Source organism: Oncorhynchus mykiss, chromosome 3 (genome assembly GCF_013265735.2).
Source record: "Oncorhynchus mykiss isolate Arlee chromosome 3, USDA_OmykA_1.1, whole genome shotgun sequence".
NCBI lineage: Eukaryota > Metazoa > Chordata > Actinopteri > Salmoniformes > Salmonidae > Oncorhynchus > Oncorhynchus mykiss.
In genome coordinates, this window is record NC_048567.1 from 12,513,290 (window position 1) to 12,534,941 (window position 21,652).

The 21,652-nt window shown below is 45.6% G+C and overlaps 1 protein-coding gene across 4 annotated transcripts in view; it reads left to right on the forward strand.

Moving 5' to 3' along the window:
• The window catches only part of grik5 (glutamate receptor, ionotropic, kainate 5), a 167,205-nt gene that overhangs the window by 15,752 nt on the left and 129,801 nt on the right, over positions 1-21,652 (forward strand). For 3 of the 4 annotated variants that reach the window (XM_036969381.1, XM_036969385.1, XM_036969390.1), the window contains exon 3: positions 6,037-8,174. The gene's annotated coding sequence lies outside the window, so the exon portion shown is untranslated. Of the gene's footprint in view, positions 1-6,036; positions 8,175-21,652 lie in introns of those variants that run through there. The other variant, XM_036969383.1, reaches the window with a different exon arrangement.

Below are 21,652 nucleotides of genomic sequence, written 5' to 3' on the forward strand. Positions count from 1 at the left end.
TGTGGAGAGAGGAGACAGGTGGTTTTAACATGGCTGTATATGTGGAGAGAGGAGAAAGGTGGTTTTAACATGGCTGTATATGTGGAGAGAGGAGACAGGTGGTTTTAACCTGGCTGTATATGTGGAGAGAGGAGACAGGTGGTTTTAACCTGGCTGTATATGTGGAGAGAGGAGACAGGTGGTTTTAACCTGGCTGTATACTGTATGTGGAGAGAGGAGACAGGTGGTTTTAACATGGCTGTATATGTGGAGAGAGGAGACAGGTGGTTTTAACCTGGCTGTATATGTGGAGAGAGGAGACAGGTGGTTTTAACCTGGCTGTATATGTGGGGAGAGGAGACAGGTGGTTTTAACATGGCTGTATATGTGGAGAGAGGAGACAGGTGGTTTTAACATGCCTGTATATGTGGAGAGAGGAGACAGGTGGTTTTAACCTGGCTGTATATGTGGAGAGAGGAGACAGGTGGTTTTAACCTTGCTGTATATGTAGAGAGAGGAGACAGGTGGTTTTAACCTGGCTGTATATGTGGAGAGAGGAGACAGGTGGTTTTAACCTGGCTGTATATGTGGAGAGAGGAGACAGGTGGTTTTAACCTGGCTGTATATGTGGAGAGAGGAGACAGGTGGTTTTAACCTGGCTGTATATGTGGAGAGAGGAGACAGGTGGTTTTAACCTGGCTGTATATGTGGAGAGAGGAGACAGGTGGTTTTAACCTGGCTGTATATGTGGAGAGAGGAGACAGGTGGTTTTAACCTGGCTGTATATGTGGAGAGAGGAGACAGGTGGTTTTAACCTTGCTGTATATGTGGAGAGAGGAGACAGGTGGTTTTAACCTGGCTGTATATGTAGAGAGAGGAGACAGGTGGTTTTAACCTGGCTGTATATGTAGAGAGAGGAGACAGGTGGTTTTAACCTGGCTGTATATGTGGAGAGAGGAGACCGGTGGTTTTAACCTGGCTGTATATGTGGAGAGAGGAGACAGGTGGTTTTAACCTGGCTGTATATGTGGAGAGAGGAGACAGGTGGTTTTAACCTGGCTGTATATGTGGAGAGAGGAGACCGGTGGTTTTAACCTGGCTGTATATGTGGAGAGAGGAGACAGGTGGTTTTAACCTGGCTGTATATGTGGAGAGAGGAGACAGGTGGTTTTAACCTGGCTGTATATGTGGAGAGAGGAGACAGGTGGTTTTAACCTGGCTGTATATGTGGAGAGAGGAGACAGGTGGTTTTAACCTGGCTGTATATGTAGAGAGAGGAGACAGGTGGTTTTAACCTGGCTGTATATGTAGAGAGAGGAGACAGGTGGTTTTAACCTGGCTGTATATGTGGAGAGAGGAGACAGGTGGTTTTAACCTGGCTGTATATGTAGAGAGAGGAGACAGGTGGTTTTAACCTGGCTGTATATGTAGAGAGAGGAGACAGGTGGTTTTAACCTGGCTGTATATGTGGAGAGAGGAGACCGGTGGTTTTAACCTGGCTGTATATGTGGAGAGAGGAGACAGGTGGTTTTAACCTGGCTGTATATGTGGAGAGAGGAGACAGGTGGTTTTAACCTGGCTGTATATGTGGAGAGAGGAGACAGGTGGTTTTAACCTGGCTGTATATGTGGAGAGAGGAGACAGGTGGTTTTAACCTGGCTGTATATGTGGAGAGAGGAGACAGGTGGTTTTAACCTGGCTGTATATGTGGAGAGAGGAGACAGGTGGTTTTAACCTGGCTGTATATGTGGGGAGAGGAGACAGGTGGTTTTAACATGGCTGTATATGTGGAGAGAGGAGACAGGTGGTTTTAACATGCCTGTATATGTGGAGAGAGGAGACAGGTGGTTTTAACCTGGCTGTATATGTGGAGAGAGGAGACAGGTGGTTTTAACATGGCTGTATATGTGGAGAGAGGAGACAGGTGGTTTTAACCTGGCTGTATATGTAGAGAGAGGAGACAGGTGGTTTTAACATGGCTGTATATGTGGAGAGAGGAGACAGGTGGTTTTAACCTGGCTGTATATGTGGAGAGAGGAGACAGGTGGTTTTAACCTGGCTGTATATGTGGAGAGAGGAGACAGGTGGTTTTAACATGGCTGTATATGTGGAGAGAGGAGAAAGGTGGTTTTAACATGGCTGTATATGTGGAGAGAGGAGACAGGTGGTTTTAACCTGGCTGTATATGTGGAGAGAGGAGACAGGTGGTTTTAACCTGGCTGTATATGTGGAGAGAGGAGACAGGTGGTTTTAACCTGGCTGTATACTGTATGTGGAGAGAGGAGACAGGTGGTTTTAACATGGCTGTATATGTGGAGAGAGGAGACAGGTGGTTTTAACCTGGCTGTATATGTGGAGAGAGGAGACAGGTGGTTTTAACCTGGCTGTATATGTGGGGAGAGGAGACAGGTGGTTTTAACATGGCTGTATATGTGGAGAGAGGAGACAGGTGGTTTTAACATGCCTGTATATGTGGAGAGAGGAGACAGGTGGTTTTAACCTGGCTGTATATGTGGAGAGAGGAGACAGGTGGTTTTAACCTTGCTGTATATGTGGAGAGAGGAGATAGGTGGTTTTAACCTGGCTGTATATGTAGAGAGAGGAGACAGGTGTTTTTAACCTGGCTGTATATGTAGAGAGAGGAGACAGGTGGTTTTAACCTGGCTGTATATGTGGAGAGAGGAGACCGGTGGTTTTAACCTGGCTGTATATGTGGAGAGAGGAGACAGGTGGTTTTAACCTGGCTGTATATGTGGAGAGAGGAGACAGGTGGTTTTAACCTGGCTGTATATGTGGAGAGAGGAGACAGGTGGTTTTAACCTGGCTGTATATGTGGAGAGAGGAGACAGGTGGTTTTAACCTGGCTGTATATGTGGAGAGAGGAGACAGGTGGTTTTAACCTGGCTGTATATGTGGAGAGAGGAGACAGGTGGTTTTAACCTGGCTGTATATGTGGAGAGAGGAGACAGGTGGTTTTAACCTGGCTGTATATGTAGAGAGAGGAGACAGGTGGTTTTAACCTGGCTGTATATGTAGAGAGAGGAGACAGGTGGTTTTAACCTGGCTGTATATGTGGAGAGAGGAGACAGGTGGTTTTAACCTGGCTGTATATGTAGAGAGAGGAGACAGGTGGTTTTAACCTGGCTGTATATGTAGAGAGAGGAGACAGGTGGTTTTAACCTGGCTGTATATGTGGAGAGAGGAGACCGGTGGTTTTAACCTGGCTGTATATGTGGAGAGAGGAGACAGGTGGTTTTAACCTGGCTGTATATGTGGAGAGAGGAGACAGGTGGTTTTAACCTGGCTGTATATGTGGAGAGAGGAGACAGGTGGTTTTAACCTGGCTGTATATGTGGAGAGAGGAGACAGGTGGTTTTAACCTGGTTGTATACTGTATGTGGAGAGAGGAGACACATGGTTTTAACCTGGCTGTATATGTGGAGAGAGGAGACAGGTGGTTTTAACCTGGCTGTATATGTGGAGAGAGGAGACAGGTGGTTTTAACCTGGCTGTATATGTAGAGAGAGGAGACAGGTGGTTTTAACCTGGCTGTATATGTGGAGAGAGGAGACAGGTGGTTTTAACATGGCTGTATATGTGGAGAGAGGAGAAAGGTGGTTTTAACATGGCTGTATATGTGGAGAGAGGAGACAGGTGGTTTTAACCTGGCTGTATATGTGGAGAGAGGAGACAGGTGGTTTTAACCTGGCTGTATATGTGGAGAGAGGAGACAGGTGGTTTTAACCTGGCTGTATACTGTATGTGGAGAGAGGAGACAGGTGGTTTTAACATGGCTGTATATGTGGAGAGAGGAGACAGGTGGTTTTAACCTGGCTGTATATGTGGAGAGAGGAGACAGGTGGTTTTAACCTGGCTGTATATGTGGAGAGAGGAGACAGGTGGTTTTAACCTGGCTGTATATGTGGAGAGAGGAGACAGGTGGTTTTAACATGGCTGTATATGTGGAGAGAGGAGACAGGTGGTTTTAACCTGGCTGTATACTGTATGTGGAGAGAGGAGACAGGTGGTTTTAACCTGGCTGTATATGTGGAGAGAGGAGACAGGTGGTTTTAACCTGGTTGTATACTGTATGTGGAGAGAGGAGACACATGGTTTTAACCTGGCTGTATATGTGGAGAGAGGAGACAGGTGGTTTTAACCTGGCTGTATATGTGGAGAGAGGAGACAGGTGGTTTTAACCTGGCTGTATATGTAGAGAGAGGAGACAGGTGGTTTTAACATGGCTGTATATGTGGAGAGAGGAGACAGGTGGTTTTAACCTGGCTGTATATGTGGAGAGAGGAGACAGGTGGTTTTAACATGGCTGTATATGTGGAGAGAGGAGACAGGTGGTTTTAACCTGGCTGTATACTGTATGTGGAGAGAGGAGACAGGTGGTTTTAACATGGCTTTATATGTGGACAGAGGAGACAGGTGGTTTTAACCTGGCTGTATACTGTATGTGGAGAGAGGAGACAGGTGGTTTTAAACTGGCTGTATATGTGGAGAGAGGAGACAGGTGGTTTTAACCTGGCTGTATATGTGGAGAGAGGAGACAGGTGGTTTTAACATGGCTGTATATGTGGAGAGAGGAGACAGGTGGTTTTAACCTGGCTGTATACTGTATGTGGATTGAGGAGACAGGTGGTTTTAACATGGCTGTATATGTGGAGAGAGGAGACAGGTGGTTTTAACATGGCTGTATATGTGGAGAGAGGAGACAGGTGGTTTTAACCTGGCTGTATATGTGGAGAGACGAGACAGGTGGTTTTAACATGGCTGTATATGTGGAGAGAGGAGACAGGTGGTTTTAACCTGGCTGTATATGTAGAGAGAGGAGACAGGTGGTTTTAACATGGCTGTATATGTGGAGAGAGGAGACAGGTGGTTTTAACCTGGCTGTATATGTGGAGAGAGGAGACAGGTGGTTTTAACATGGCTGTATATGTGGAGAGAGGAGACAGGTGGTTTTAACATGGCTGTATATGTGGAGAGAGGAGACAGGTGGTTTTAACCTGGCTGTATATGTGGAGAGAGGAGACAGGTGGTTTTAACCTGGCTGTATATGTGGAGAGAGGAGACAGGTGGTTTTAACCTGGCTGTATACTGTATGTGGAGAGAGGAGACAGGTGGTTTTAACCTGGCTGTATATGTGGAGAGAGGAGACAGGTGGTTTTAACCTGGCTGTATATGTGGAAAGAGGAGACAGGTGGTTTTAATCTGGCTGTATATGTGGAGAGAGGAGACAGGTGGTTTTAACCTGGCTGTATATGTGGAGAGAGGAGACAGGTGGTTTTAACCTGGCTGTATATGTGGAGAGAGGAGACAGGTGGTTTTAACCTGGCTGTATACTGTTTGTGGAGAGAGGAGACAGGTGGTTTTAACCTGGCTGCATATGTGGAGAGAGGAGACAGGTGGTTTTAACCTGGCTGTATACTGTATGTGGAGAGAGGAGACAGGTGGTTTTAACCTGGCTGTATATGTGGAGAGAGGAGACAGGTGGTTTTAACATGGCTGTATATGTGGAGAGAGGAGACAGGTGGTTTTAACCTGGCTGTATATGTAGAGAGAGGAGACAGGTGGTTTTAACATGCCAGTCTCTCTTTCTCTCTCACTCTCGCCCTCGCTCTCTCTGTCTCTCTCTCTCTCTGCTCCTCAAAGTACAGCTCCTCTCAGATACTGTATAGAAAGATGGACAGATAGATATCAAGGGACCGTGAAAGATAGCAGGGGCAAAAGGAGAGAGGAGACTGTGATAGATGTAAGGGAATGAAAGGCTATAGTAGAGGAGACAGTGGCGAGACCATTTAGGGGGAGATTGAGCTACAGAGAGAGTGATGAGGGAAGGGAATGAAGGGAAGAGGTGAAGAGGGGAACGGAAGGTAAAGTCAGTGAAATAGTGACAAGGACAGACTAGACAGGAGGAAGTCAGGCGGAGTTGAGTCGGACGAGGAGGAGAATGACGTGCGTGATAAGCCAGAATGACACAAATGTCACCAAGTCTCACATGCTCTCTCTTTCTCTCTCCCTCTCTCTGCCTTTCTCTCTCTCCTACAGGGCTGAAACCTAGTGGAATGATCTCTACCTTTCTGAATCCTTTCCTTGTCAGTCAGGAGTCACAGTTCCCACCATGGGGAATAAAGACAAACTGCTAGCATCCAGCACCCCAATACTGACCACCTCTCTACCCCTGCAGAGTGACCCCCCCACAAGGAGCCCAACCACCAGTGCTGCAATTGTTCCAGTGAGAGATGTGTACAATGCACTCTTCTGATTATAACCGCATCCAATGGGATTTAATGAAACCTAGAGGTTTGGTGTGTTGATGCCAGCGCCACAGCTTGTAGAGGATCTTGAACTTCGGGGGACGTGTCTCCTTGGAAGGGAATACTCAATTGTGACTCTCCTCCAGAAAACTACATGGGATTGTGGTACATGGGTGGATTTATCGGCTGTACATCCTGTCTAGATTATGGGACTTTACTCGGTTCACTTCAAAGTTCTGCGTCTGTTCCAGACCGGTTCCTCAGCAGAACCAAGTAGTTGACATTCCCCCCTTGGGAATCCCGCCTTCTGATTTGTTTGGGGGCTTATTTTTTAAAGGAACAATTTCCCCTCCACTTTTCACTTTTTCTGGTATTCCTCCTTTCCCCCCACCTCTTCATCCATTGAGGAGGAATATATTATGAAACAAGTCCATTCTTTCTGATCCTCCCTTGGTGACAGAGAGAAAAGAGGGACAAACTGCCCTGAATAGATAACGAGGAAGGAGAGAGAGAACGGAGAAGAGAAGGAGATAGGGAAACACAGAGAGAGAGAGAGAGAGAGAGAGAGAGAGAGAGACGAGATAGAGAGAGAGAGAGAAGAGAGAGAAAGAGAGAGAGAGAGAGAGAGAGAGAGAGAGAGAGAGAGAGATAATTAACTGAGATTTGTCAGAAACCTTCTAGAGACTTCCTGCCTCAGCCTAATTTAGTCTGTCTGTCTCTTAGATCCGCTGGAAGCTGATTGGTTGGTCGGCTATTTGGTTGCACGATGGGCAGAGAAAGAGGCAGAATTCTGACCGGGGGGGGTAGCTGAGCACTAGAGGAGGGTAAAAGGTCCCGCTGTACACCCCTGGACCGGAACTGGATGGCTCTTAAACAGACAGACAGACAGTAAACTGGGAGGCATTGTAAACAAGCATTACAAACAGACAGTCGTCATTGTCATTCCAGACTGTGTGTGTGTGAGAGAGAGAGAGAGAGAGAGAGAGAGAGAGAGAGAAAGAGAGAAAGAGGGAGATAGAGGTAGAGAAGAGAGAAGCAGTCAGTCCTGTGTTGGGTTTGGTGCTGCCTGTCTGCCTGACGGGGACTGAGAGCGAGCGACGCAGCAATTAGAGGATCTGACTGCATCCCCCTCAGCCTCAGCCTCCACTGGCAAGACTAGACAGAAACAAACAAACAAACAAGTAGGGGGACTGCTACTAGAAGGGAAGGACAGGTTAGATAGATGTAGTGACAGCAAGAGTGAGAGAGAGAGGGAAGGAAAGAGAAAAGTAGACAGTGGAAAGGAGAGGGATAGAGAGCAGGTGTCTGAAATCCTCTCCCTCTGCTCGTCATTTTCTCTTCTGTTTCCCCCTCTTCTTCTGGGAGACGTATTGGATTTAGACAGCGGTACTCGGAGCCGTCGAGGCCTTCTGCCGGGGAAGGAAACGAGGGAAGGAGAGAGAGAAAGGGAAGGAGGGGGGCCCTTTTGGATTGAAACAGACACATTTTTCAACCCTTGTGTTTCATTTGACCAAGAGGCTCCTTCCACGTCTAGCTCCACTGAGGAGAGGGAGAGAGATAAAGAAAGGGAAGAAGACAGCTCAATACCTTTTCTTTTCCTCCTTCTGTCTTTTACTCTCTACTTTTGTTGAGGGTGTCTGAAGATTTTTTCTATCCTCATTTGTTGCTTTTTCTCTTCACCTCCAAAAGGAATATTGTTGCCCAGCTATCACAGTCCAAGTACCGGAATCTTCCGTCTTGTCCTCTCTCTCTCAGCCCCCCACCCCTACACGGAGACAATCCGGAACGCTCTGACAGCCCCACAAGTCGTCCCCCCCCCCCCCCCCCCCCCCAACAGTGGATTCTATCTCCATGCCTGTCGAGGGCTGTGCTGACTGGCTACTACACACATATATGGTACACCGCTTCTGATATCGTCTGACTCATTCTGTAAGTAGGACTCTTCTTTACCTGTGTTGTGTGTGACTGTATGTACATGTATGTATCGTTTGTCCGTGCTTAGTTAATGTCATGCTCTGTTTCCTAGCCATAGCATTTTTCTGCAGCGTTGGTTTTACTCTGCCTTCAAACCGATACGACTCTGGTTGCCTTTGCTGCCTCAGCTGGAGGCACTTTCTGTGTGTGTGTGTGTGTGTGTGTGTGTGTGTGTGTCTGTGTGTCTGTGTGTCTGTGTGTGCGTGTGTCTCTCTCTCTCTGTGTGTGTGTGTGTGTGTGTGTGTGTGTGTGTGTGTGTGTGTGTGTGTGTGTGTGTGTGTGTAAGAGGTGCAGCAAAATCAGAGTGGTGTGAGAGTAGGGACTGGTTTTAAGTGTTGTGTGTGTGATGTGTGTACGTCCTACTGTAAGTCTGCCTGGGGTTAATTTGGACTAATTAGTGATGTGTATTTTTGCTTCTCAGAGCAGTTTTGTGTTCTTTGTCAGTGCATACATTTATTAGAGTGAGAGAAAGATGACGACCAGAATGTGGAGAGAGGGAGAGGGAGGGAGAGAGAGGGGGGAGAGAGGAGAGAGAGAGAGAGCATGACAGATTCTGTTTCTCGCTGTCTGGCTAGCACTGAGGCTTATCCACTTGCTTTTCAGTGTACAGTTTACTATCAATTTCACTCATTGTGCTAGCCTACTGTTTCTATGTCCAATATTTCCAACAGACTGAGCCTCTCAAAGAGCTAAAATCTCTCCTGTATGCTTCTGAGTGTCCATAGTGTCAGTTTCCATCTTCTGTGTGCCATTGTCTCCAATTTACAATGTTGTCTTTAGATTATAGGCTTGACAAACATGGCAGCCTCCTACTGTGTGTCCATGTTCCCATAGCTCATCCATCTCCACAGGCTCCCAACACATCTTTATACAGTCCCCCATCCACCCTGCACTGGGAAACGCTCAATCAAGATAGTCCCTTCAAACAGACCAATGAACTGTGAATAACGCCATTACACGCACAACTCTCTCCCGCCACTGAGAGAGGAGGAGGGAGGGAGAGGTAGGGAGAGAGAGATGATGGAGTGAGGGAGGGATGGAGGAGAGACAGGGAGAGAGGGGTGGGAATAAGGGGAGGGAGAGATTGAGAAAGGATGAGGGAGAGAGGAAGAGAGAAAGGGGCAGAGGAATAGGCAGAAAAAGAGAGGGAGGATGGATAAATAGATGGAGGAGGGATGCAGAAGGAACGAGGGGGAGGGATAGAGGAGCCTGTAGGGTCTGTGGAGCAGGAAAAGACCTCTGCTTCATGTGACCACTGATGGGCTTAGTAAGGCCCTGCATTGTTCACACTGTTGGTCAGCCCAGGAGAATTAAGATGACTAAATAATACCATTACTGCAGAAGCACAGAGATAACATAACACTGCTTTCCTTTCTCTGCTCCAGAATAGGCTGGAGAGGACAGGAGGAGTGAGCTTCAGTGTGTTGCAAAAGGAATGTCATAATACCTATAGATACAGTGCATTCGTAAAGTATTCAGACCCTTTGAATGTTTCCACATTTTGTTACCTTACAGCCTTATTCTAAAATTGGCTAAATTGTTTCCCCCCCTCATTAATCTACACACAATACCCCATAATGACAAAGCAAAAACAGGTTTTTAGAAATGTTAGCATATAAAAAATAAAAAATAAACATTTACATAAGTATTCAGACCCTTTACTCCGTACTTTGTTGAAACGTCTTTGGCAGCGATTACAGCCTTGAGTCTTCTTGGGTATGACGCTACAAGCTTGGCACCCCGGTATTTGGGGTGTTTCTCCCATTCTTCTCTGCAGATCCTCTCAAACTCTGTCAGATTGGATGGGGATTGTCACTTTACAATTATTTTCAGGTCTCACCAGAGATATTCAATCAGGTTCAAGTCCGGGCTCTGTCTGGGCCACGTAAGGACATTCAGAGACTTGTCCCGAAGCCACTCTTGTGTTGTCTTGGCTATGTGGTTAGAATCATTGTCCAGTTGCAAGGTGAACCTTTGCCCAGTCTGAGGTCCTGAGCGCTCTGGAGAAGGCTCTCTGTACTTTGCTTCATTCATCTTTCCCTCAGTCCTGACTAGTCTCCCAGTCCCTGCCGCTGAAAAACATCCCCACAGCATGATGCTGCCACCACCATGCTTCACCGTAGGGATAGTGCCAAGTTTCCTCCAGACATGACACTTGGCATTCAGACCAAATAGATCAATCTTGATTTCATCAGAACAGAGAATCTTGTTTCTCATGGTCTGAGAGTCCTTTAGGTGCCGTTTGGGAAACTCCAAGCGAGCTGTCATGTGCCTTTTACTGAGGAGTGGCTTCCGTCTGGCCACTCTACCATAAAGGCCTGATTGGTGGAGTGCTGCAGAGATGGTTGTCCTTCTGGAAGCTTCTCCCATCTCCACAGAGGAACTTTAGAGCTCTGTCAGAGTCAACTAACTGACCAAGGCTCATCTCCCCCGATTGCTCAGTTTGGCTGTGTGGCCAGCACTAGGAAGAGTCTTAATGGTTCCAAACTTCTTCCATTTAAGAACGATATAGGCCACTGTCTTCTTGGGGACCTTCAATGCTGCAGACATTTTTTGGTACCCTTCCTTCTGTGCCTCGACACAATTCTATCTCGGAGCTCTACGGACAATTCCTTCGACCTCATGACTTGGTGTTTGCTCTGATATGCACTGTCAACTGTGGGACCTTATGTAGACAGGTGTGTGCCTTTCCAAATCATGTCCAATCAATTGAATTTACCACAGGCGAACACCAATGTAGTTGTAGAAACATCTCAAGGATGATCAATGGAAACAGGATGCACCTGAGCTGAATTTCGAGTCTCATAGCAAAGGGTCTAAATACTTATGTAAATAAGGTACAGTGCCTTGCGAAAGTATTCGGCCCCCTTGAACTTTGTGACCTTTTGCCACATTTCAGGCTTCAAACATAAAGATATAAAACTGTATTTTTTTGTGAAGAATCAACAACAAGTGGGACACAATCATGAAGTGGAACGACATTTATTGGATATTTCAAACTTTTTTAACAAATCAAAAACTGAAAAATTGGGCGTGCAAAATTATTCAGCCCCTTTACTTTCAGTGCAGCAAACTCTCTCCAGAAGTTCAGTGAGAATCTCTGAATGATCCAATGTTGACCTAAATGACTAATGATGATAAATACAATCTACCTGTGTGTAATCAAGTCTCCGTATAAATGCACCTGCACTGTGATAGTCTCAGAGGTCCGTTAAAAGCGCAGAGAGCATCATGAAGAACAAGGAAAACACCAGGCAGGTCCGAGATACTGTTGTGAAGAAGTTTAAAGCCGGATTTGGATACAAAAAGATTTCACAAGCTTTAAACATCCCAAGGAGTACTGTGCAAGCGATAATATTGAAATTGAAGGAGTATCAGACCACTGCAAATCTACCAAGACCTGGCCGTCCCTCTAAACTTTCAGCTCATACAAGGAGAAGACTGATCAGAGATGCAGCCAAGAGGCCCATGATCACTCTGGATGAACTGCAGAGATCTACAGCTGAGGTGGGAGACTCTGTCCATAGGACAACAATCAGTCGTATATTGCACAAATCTGGCCTTTATGGAAGAGTGGCAAGAAGAAAGCCATTTCTTAAAGATATCCATAAAAAGTGTTGTTTAAAGTTTGCCACAAGCCACCTGGGAGACACACCAAACATGTGGAAGAAGGTGCTCTGGTCAGATGAAACCAAAATTGAACTTTTTGGCAACAATGCAAAACGTTATGTTTGGCGTAAAAGCAACACAGCTCATCACCCTGAACACACTGTCAAACATAGTGGTGGCAGCATCATAGTTTGGGCCTGCTTTTCTTCAGCAGGGACAGGGAAGATGGTTAAAATTGATGGGAAGATGGATGGAGCCAAATACAGGACCATTCTGGAAGAAAACCTGATGGAGTCTGCAAAAGACCTGAGACTGGGACGGAGATTTGTCTTCCAACAAGACAATGATCCAAAACATAAAGCAAAATCTACAATGGAATGGTTCAAAAATAAACATATCCAGGTGTTAGAATGGCCAAGTCAAAGTCCAGACCTGAATCCAATCGAGAATCTGTGGAAAGAACTGAAAACTGCTGTTCACAAATGCTCTCCATCCAACCTCACTGAGCTCGAGCTGTTTTGCAAGGAGGAATGGGAAAAAATTTCAGTCTCTCGATGTGCAAAACTGATAGAGACATACCCCAAGCGACTTACAGCTGTAATCGCAGCAAAAGGTGGCGCTACAAAGTATTAACTTAAGGGGGCTGAATAATTTTGCACGCCCAATTTTTCAGTTTTTGATTTGTTAAAAAAGTTTGAAATATCCAATAAATGTCGTTCCACTTCATGATTGTGTCCCACTTGTTGTTGATTCTTCACAAAAAAACACAGTTTTATATCTTTATGTTTGAAGCCTGAAATGTGGCAAAAGGTCGCAAAGTTCAAGGGGGCCGAATACTTTCGCAAGGCACTGTATATACAGTTCCTTGCAAAATATTCATCCCCCTTGTTGTTTTTCCTATTTTGTTGCATTACAACCTGTAATTTAAATGGATTTTTATTTGGATTTCATGTAACGGACAATATTCCAAATTGGTGAAGTGAAATGAAAAAAAATGACTTGTTTCAAAAAATAAAAAAAATAAAAACCTGAAAAGTGGTGCGTGCGTATGTCTTCACCCCCTTTGCTATGAAGCACCTAAAAAAGATCTGGTGCAAACAATTACCTTCAGAAGTCACATAATTAGTTAAATAAAGTCCACCTGTGTACAATCTAAGTGTCACATGATCTCAGTATACATACACCTGTTCTGAAAGGCCCCAGAGTCTGCAACACCACTAAGCAAGGGGCACCACCAAGCAAGCGGCACCATGAAGACCAAGGAGCTCTCCAAACAGGTCAGGGACAAAGTACAGATCAGGGTTGAGTTATAAAAAATATCAGAAACTTTGAACATCTTACAGAGCACCATTAAAACCATTATTAAAAATGGAAAGAATATGGCACCACAACAAACCTGCCAAGTGAGGGCCACCCACCAAAACTCGCAGACCAGGCAAGGAGGGCATTAATCAGAGAGGCAACAAGGAGACCAAAGATAACCCTGAAAGAGCTGCAAAGCTCCACAGCGGAGATTGGAGTATCTGTCCATAGGACCACTTTAAGCCGTACACTCCACAGAACTGGGCTTTGCGGAAGAGTGGCCAGAAAAAAGCCATTGCTTAAAGAAAAAAAATAAGCAAACACCTTTTGTCACGCCCTGACCTTAGAGATCCTGTTTATGTCTATATTTTGGTTTGGTCAGGGTGTGATTTGGGGTGGGTATTCTATGTTCTATTATTTATATTTCTATGTTTTGGCCGGGTAGGGTTCTCATTCAGGGACAGCTGTCTATCGTTGTCTCTGATTGAGAACCATACTTAGGTAGCCCTTTTTTCCACCTGTCTTTGTGGGAGGTTGACTTTGTTTATGGCACATAGCCTTTAGCCTCGGTTTGTTTTGTAGTGTTTATTGTTTTGTTTCTAATAAAAATTAAATGTACGCTCACCAAGCTGCGCCTTGGTCCTCTTCTTTCAACGGCCGTGACAGAACTTCCCACCGCAAAAGGACCAAGCAGCATGGCCAGGAGTATGAGACAACCTGGGAGGAGGTAGAGAGGTGGTCGGTCGACCCAGGGAGAGCGCCAGAGCCCGCATGTGATTCAATTGAGCGGAGAAGGGAGTCGGCGAGACGTACACGGTTAGCGAGGAAGCCCGAGAGGCAGCCCCCCAAAAAATGTTTTTGGGGGCACATGGGGAGTTTGGCGTCAGGTTGGAGACCTGAGACAATTCCCCTTGCTTACCGTGGCGAGCGTCATACTGGTCAGGCACCATGTTATGCAGTGGAGCGCACGGTGTCTCCAGTGCGCGTTCACAGCCCGGTGCGCTACATCCCAGCTCCTCGCATCTGCCGGGCTAGGGTGAGCATCCAGCCAGAACGGGTTGTGCCAGCTCTAAGCTCGAGACCTCCAGTGCGCCTCCACTGCCCAGTGTATCCGGTGCCTCTGCCAAGGACAAAGCCTGGTGAGTCCTGTGCCTGCGCCCAGAGCCAGGCCTCCTGTGTGTCTCTCCACTCCAGTGATGATCCATGGCAAGAAGCCTCCAGTGATGATCCATGGCAAGAAGCCTCCAGTGATGATCCATGGCAAGAAGCCTCCAGTGATGATCCATGGCAAGAAGCCTCCAGTGATGATCCATGGCACGAAGCCTCCAGTGATGATCCATGGCACGAAGCCTCCAGTGATGATCCATGGCATGAAGCCTCCAGTGATGATCCATGGCAAGAAGCCTCCAGTGATGATCCATGGCACGAAGCCTCCAGTGATGATCCATGGCACGAAGCCTCCAGTGATGATCCATGGCACGAAGCCTCCAGTGATGATCCTTGGCACGAAGCCTCCAGTGATGATCCATGGCAAGAAGCCTCCAGTGAGGAGTCATGGCACGAAGCCTCCAGTGAGGAGTCATGGCACGAAGCCTACAACGACGGTCTCCAGTCCGGAGCCTCCAGCGACGGTCTCCAATCCGGAGCCTCCTTCAGAATTGAAGGGATGATGGATGGCGCTAAATACAGGGAAATTCTTGAGGGAAACCAGTTTCAGTCTTCCAGAGATTTGAGACTGGGACGGAGGTTCAACTTCCAGCAGGACAATGACCCTAAGCATACTGTTAATGCAACACTCGAGTGATTTTAAACTTTAAATGTCTTAGAATTGCCTAGTCAAAGCCCAGACCTCAATCCAATTGAGATTCTGTAATATGACTTAAAGATTGCTGTACACCAGGGGAACCCATCCAACTTGAAGGAGCTGGAGCAGTTTTACCTTGAAGAATGGGCAAAAATCCCAGTGGCTAGATGTGCCAAGCTTTTAGACATACTCCAAGAGACTTGCAGCTGTAATTCCTGCAAAAGGTGTCTCTACAAAGTATTGACTTGGGGGGGGGGAATAGTTATGCATGCTCAAGTTTTCTGTTGTTTTGTCTTATTTCTTGTTTGTTACACAATAAAAAATACTTTGCATCTTCAAGGTGGTAGGCATGTTGTGTAAATCAAATGAAACAAACCCCACAAAAATATATTTTATTTCCAGGTTCTAAGGCAACAAAACAGGAAAAATGCCAAGGGGGGTGAATACTTTCGCAAGCCACTGTTATATATACGTTTTAATAAATTTGATAAAATGTCTAAAAACCTGTTTACACTTTGTCATTGTGGGATATTGAGTGTAGATTGGGATTACATTTTTTAAAATCCATTTTAGAATTAGGCTGTAACGTAACAAAATGTGGAAAAAGTCAAGGGGTCTGAATACTTTCTGAATGCACTGTGTAATGCCTACACAATGCTGTCATAACAACTGACATGTAACCATGTACCCTTGTACCTCTCACTTCTGACAGTGTTATGTACTGTAACTAGGTTGGCACGTGGTTTGACATGTATACAGTGACATGTAGTTAAGACCAAGGCTTCATTCTTTTGGATCCATTTTGGGATCAACATTTTTATTTTAGGTTGTATGGATGCTGTAGCATTAACTGATCCTTCTAACATAGTTGACAGGCTCTAATACGCTAATACTACTACTACTATCACCACCATGTACCATCACCACCAGACATGGTGGTGATAGTAGTAGTAGTAGTAGAGTTTATAACCAGGGCACCAGGTTTGGTCTGATGGTGATAGTATTAGTAGTAGAAATATAACCAGGGCCCCAGGTTTGGTCTGATGGTGATAGTATTAGTAGTAGAGTTTATAACCAGGGCACCAGGTTTGGTCTGATGGTGATAGTATTAGTAGTAGAAATATAACCAGGGCCCCAGGTTTGGTCTGATGGTGATAGTATTAGTAGTAGAAATATAACCAGGGCCCCAGGTTTGGTCTGATGGTGATAGTATTAGTAGTAGAAATATAACCAGGGCCCCAGGTTTGGTCTGATGGTGATAGTATTAGTAGTAGAAATATAACCAGGGCCCCAGGTTTGGTCTGATGGTGATAGTATTAGTAGTAGAAATATAACCAGGGCCCCAGGTTTGGTCTGATGGTGATAGTATTAGTAGTAGAAATATAACCAGGGCCCCAGGTTTGGTCTGATGGTGATAGTATTAGTAGTAGAAATATAACCAGGGCCCCAGGTTTGGTCTGGTGGTGATAGTATTAGTAGTAGAAATATAACCAGGGCCCCAGGTTTGGTCTGGTGGTGATAGTATTAGTAGTAGAAATATAACCAGGGCCCCAGGTTTGGTCTGGTGGTGATAGTATTAGTAGTAGAAATATAACCAGGGCCCCAGGTTTGGTCTGGTGGTGTCACGTACGTGAGGAGAGACGGACCAAGGCGCAGTGGATGTTGAGTTCCACATATTTATTATAAAGTGACTTAGCAAGAACAAAACAATAAATCAATAAACTAACAACGAAACGTGACTATGTGGTGCACATGCACAAAACACAAAATAATATTCCACAAATGCAGGTGGGGAAACAACCTACCTAAATATGATCCCCAGTCAGAGGCAACGATAAACAGCTGCCTCTAATTGGGGACCATATTAGCACCCACATAGAAATATCTATACTAGATCACCCCCTAGTCACGCCCTGACCTACTACACCATAGAGAACTAAGGGCTCTCTATGGTCAGGTTGTGACAGGTGGTGATAGTAGTAGGTGTATTAGAGTTTATAACCAGGGCCCCAGGTTTGGTCTGGTCAAGTGGTTAGAATAAAACACATTCTTCTCACTTTCAGATGTAGGATGAATATGATATAGCCTTACCTAATCCTTTCTCTTGGAGAAATCTCCACTCTCCATTCCTCTTATCTCAATGTTCTGCACTGAATCTCCACTCTCTACTCCTCTTATCTCATTGTTCTCCACTCTCTACTCCTCTTATATTATATCTCAATGTTCTGCACTGAATCTCCACTCCTCTTATTTCAGTGTTCTACGCTGAATCTCCTCTCTATTCCTCTTAACTCAAATCAAATCAAATCAAATCACATTTTATTTGTCACATACACATGGTTAGCAGATGTTAATGTGAGTGTAGCGAAATGCTTGTGCTTCTAGTTCCGACAATGCAGTAATAACCAACGAGTAATCTAGCTAACAATTCCAAAACTACTACCTTATAGACACAAGTGTAAGGGGATAAAGAATATGTACATAAAGATATATGAATGAGTGATGGTACAGAGCGGCATAGGCAAGATACAGTAGATGGTATTGAGGGCAGTATATACATATGAGATGAGTATGTAAACAAAGTGGCATAGTTAAAGTGGCTAGTGATACATGTATTACATAAAGATGCAGTAGATGATATAGAGTACAGTATATACGTATACATATGAGATGAATAATGTAGGGTATGTAAACATTATATTAGGTAGCATTGTTTAAAGTGGCTAGTGATATATTTGACATCATTTCCCATCAATTCCCATTATTAAAGTGGCTGGAATTGAGTCAGTGTGTTGGCAGCAGCCACTCAATGTTAGTGGTGGCTGTTTAACAGTCTGATGGCCTTGAGATGGAAGCTGTTTTTAAGTCTCTCGGTCCCAGCTTTGATGCACCTGTACTGACCTCGCCTTCTGGATGATAGCGGGGTGAACAGGCAGTGGCTCGGGTGGTTGTTGTCCTTGATGATCTTTATGGCCTTCCTGTGACATCGGGAGGTGTAGGTGTCCTGGAGGGCAGGTAGTTTGCCCCAGGTGATGCGTTGTGCAGACCTCACTACCCTCGGGAGAGCCTTACGGTTGTGGGCAGAGCTGTTGCCGTAACAGGCGGTGATACAGCCCGACAGGATGCTCTCGATTGTGCATCTGTAGAAGTTTGTGAGTGCTTTTGGTGACAAGCCAAATTACTTCAGCCTCCTGAGGTTGAAGAGGCGCTGCTGCGCCTTCTTCACGATGCTGTCTGTGTGGGTGGACCAATTCAGTTTGTCTGTGATGTGTACGCCGAGGAACTTAAAACTTACTACCCTCTCCACTACTGTTCCATCGATGTGGATAGGGGGGTGTTCCCTCTGCTGTTTCCTGAAGTCCACAATCATCTCCTTAGTTTTGTTGACGTTGAGTGTGAGGTTATTTTCCTGACACCACACTCCGAGGGCCCTCACCTCCTCCCTGTAGGCCGTCTCGTCGTTGTTGGTAATCAAGCCTACCACTGTTGTGTCGTCCGCAAACTTGATGATTGAGTTGGAGGCGTGCGTGGCCACGCAGTCGTGGGTGAACAGGGAGTACAGGAGAGGGCTCAGAACGCACCCTTGTGGGTGGGGCCCCAGTGTTGAGGATCAGCGGGGTGGAGATGTTGTTACCTACCCTCACCATCTGGGGGCGGCCCGTCAGGAAGTCCAGTACCCAGTTGCATAGGGCGGGGTCGAGCCTGGATCGAGACCCAGGGTCTCGAGCTTGATGACGAGCTTGGAGGGCACTATGGTGTTAAATGCCGAGCTGTAGTCGATGAACAGCATTCTCACATAGGTATTCCTCTTGTCCAGATGGGTTAGGGCAGTGTGCAGTATGGTTGAGATTGCATAGTCTGTGGACCTATTTGGGCGGTAAGTAAATTGGAGTGGGTCTAGGGTGTCAGGTAGGGTGTCAGGTAGGGTGGAGGTGATATGGTCCTTGACTAGTCTCTCAAAGCACTTCATGATGACGGAAGTGAGTGCTACGGTAGTCGTTTAGCTCAGTTACCTTAGCTTTCTTGGGAACAGGAACAATTTTCTCATTGTTCTACACTGAATCTCCACCTCCATTCCTCTTATCTCAATGTTCTGCACTGAATCTCCACTCTCTACTCCTCTTATCTCAATGTTCTGCACTGAATCTCCACTCTCTACTCCTCTTATCTCAATGTTCTGCACTGAATTTCCACTCTCTACTCCTCTTATCTCAATGTTCTGCACTGAATCTCCACTCTCTACTCCTCTTATCTCAATGTTCTGCACTGAATTTCCACTCTCTACTCCTCTTATCTCATTGTTCTCCACTCCTCTCATCTCAATGTTCTACATTGAATCTCCACTCTCTACTCCTCTTATCTCATTGTTCTACATTGAATCTCCACTCTCTACTCCTCTTATCTCATTGTTCTACACTGAATCTCCACTCTCTACTCCTCTTATCTCAATGTTCTACACGGAATCTCTACTCCTCTTATCTCAATGTTCTACACTGAATCTCTACTCCTCTTATCTCAATGTTCTACACTGAATTTTCACTCTCTACTCGTCTTATTTCTATGTTCTACACTGAATCTCCACTGGGGAACTGCAGTGGGGTCTGAATAAATGGGGTCCTCAGAAATTCTGTCTGAATAAATGGGGTCCCCAGAAATTCTGTCTGAATAAATGGGGTCCCCAGAAATTCTGTCTGCATAAATGGGGTCCCCAGAAATTCTGTCTGAATAAATGGGGTCCCCGCTGAAAAAGTTTGAATAGTACTGCTCTAACCTCTCCAGCTGGGACCCACAGTCATCAGCCAGCCACCAGCTGCATGAATCACTGCTTCACTAATGGTAAAGGGTTCACATGAGGGACACCAACCCAAACCCTGCAGCATACAACTCATGATTAGCCAGTCGATCTAAAGATCAGCACTCTAGTTTGTACAGTTAATTAAAGCTTCACAGGGGGTGATGTTGTTTGTTCATTCACTGGGCTCCAGTGTAGTTGGCACACACACAATGAAATATGAAATTAAAAGAATGTCTTAACATCCAGTCTAAACACGTTGTAGATGATCCCAGGTTTGTATGTAATCTAGCAACGTCTCGGTCCATGTCTTCACCAGGCTTGATCACAATAAATGACCTAATCTGGTAAGGGACATAAGAGCTACACAGTACAGAGATAACTAGTGTAAGAGCTACAGAGGAATTAAACCTAACATCACAGACGATCCTACAGTTTGACTTGATGAGGTGGACACTAATTGCTCTACCCTTTAATATTAGGCTTTGTGTAATCTCTCTCTGTACTGTACTGCACTGCACTGCAGCACCAATCTCCTGCCTGCTGCCTCCTGTCTGCCAGTGGCACCAGCGCGATGCGAGGCCGTCCAGCCCATCGGCCCCATATAAAAGCCCAGCTCCTCATTGCCTAATGGAGCAGAAGGAATGGGCATGTTTGTATAGCTGGCTGTCAGCTCCTGGCTGGCGTGTCGTGCTCAGGGAGAGACTAGAGGGAGGGGGGAATTGGGTGATGGGCATTAGGGTGCACCACCCGGTGACATGCTGCTCCCTCCTGCCTGGGTTGTGTGGTCCGTCCTCCGTAAAGTAAAGTGAAGGCTGCTAATAGCCTTCTCTGTTAATGTGGTCATTACAATTAGATAGCGGATGGTCTTTGGGTGCGTGTGTGTGCCTGTGTGTTCATGTGTGTCTATGACTGTCTCTGTCTCGTGTGTGTCTGTGTGTCTGTGTCTGTGTAAAAGGGGTTGATATGCTGTTAAAGAGAAACAGGGTAGTGTGTCCTTCAGACTTGCAGTAGTATAATAGGTTTATAAAGGACTGTAGGCAGTGGTTCTCTCTGTTACAATTCATAGAATAGATCAGTATCAAATCAGTTTAATCAGGTTTTAGAATAATATTAAACACGGTTTAGTGCTCGTGTGACAAATCAAATCAAATCAAATTGTATTTGTCACATACACATGGTTAGCAGATGTTAATGCGAGTGTAGCGAAATGCTTGTGCTTCTAGTTCCGACAATGCAGTAATAACCAACGAGTAATCTAACCTAACAATTCCAAAACTGCTCCCTTATACACACAAGTGTAAAGGGATAAAGAATATGTACATAAAGATATATCAATGAGTATTGGTACAGAACGGCATAGGCAAGATGCAGTAGATGGTATCGAGTCCATTATATACATATGAGATGAGTAATGTAGGGTATGTAAACAAAGTGGCATAGTTTAAAGTGGCTAGTGATACATGTATTACATAAAGATGCAGTAGATGATATAGAGTACAGTATATACATATACATATGAGATGAGTAATGTAGGGCATGTAAACATTATATTAAGTAGCATTGTTTAAAGTGGCTAGTGATATATTTTTACATCAATTTCCATTATTAAAGTGGCTGGAGTTGAGTCAGTGTGTTGGCAGCAGCCACTCAATGTTAGTTGTGGCTGTTTAACAGTCTGATGGCCTTGAGATGGAAGCGGTTTTTCAGTCTCTCGGTCCCTGCTTTGATGCACCTGTACTGACCTCACCTTCTGGATGATAGCGGGGGAAACAGGCAGTGGCTCGGGTGGTTGTTGTCCTTGATGATCTTTATGGCCTTCCTGTGACATCGGGTGGTGTAGGTGTCCTGGAGGGTAGGTAGTTTGCCCCCGGTGATGCATTGTGCAGACCTCACTACCCTCTGGAGAGCCTTACGGTTGTGGGC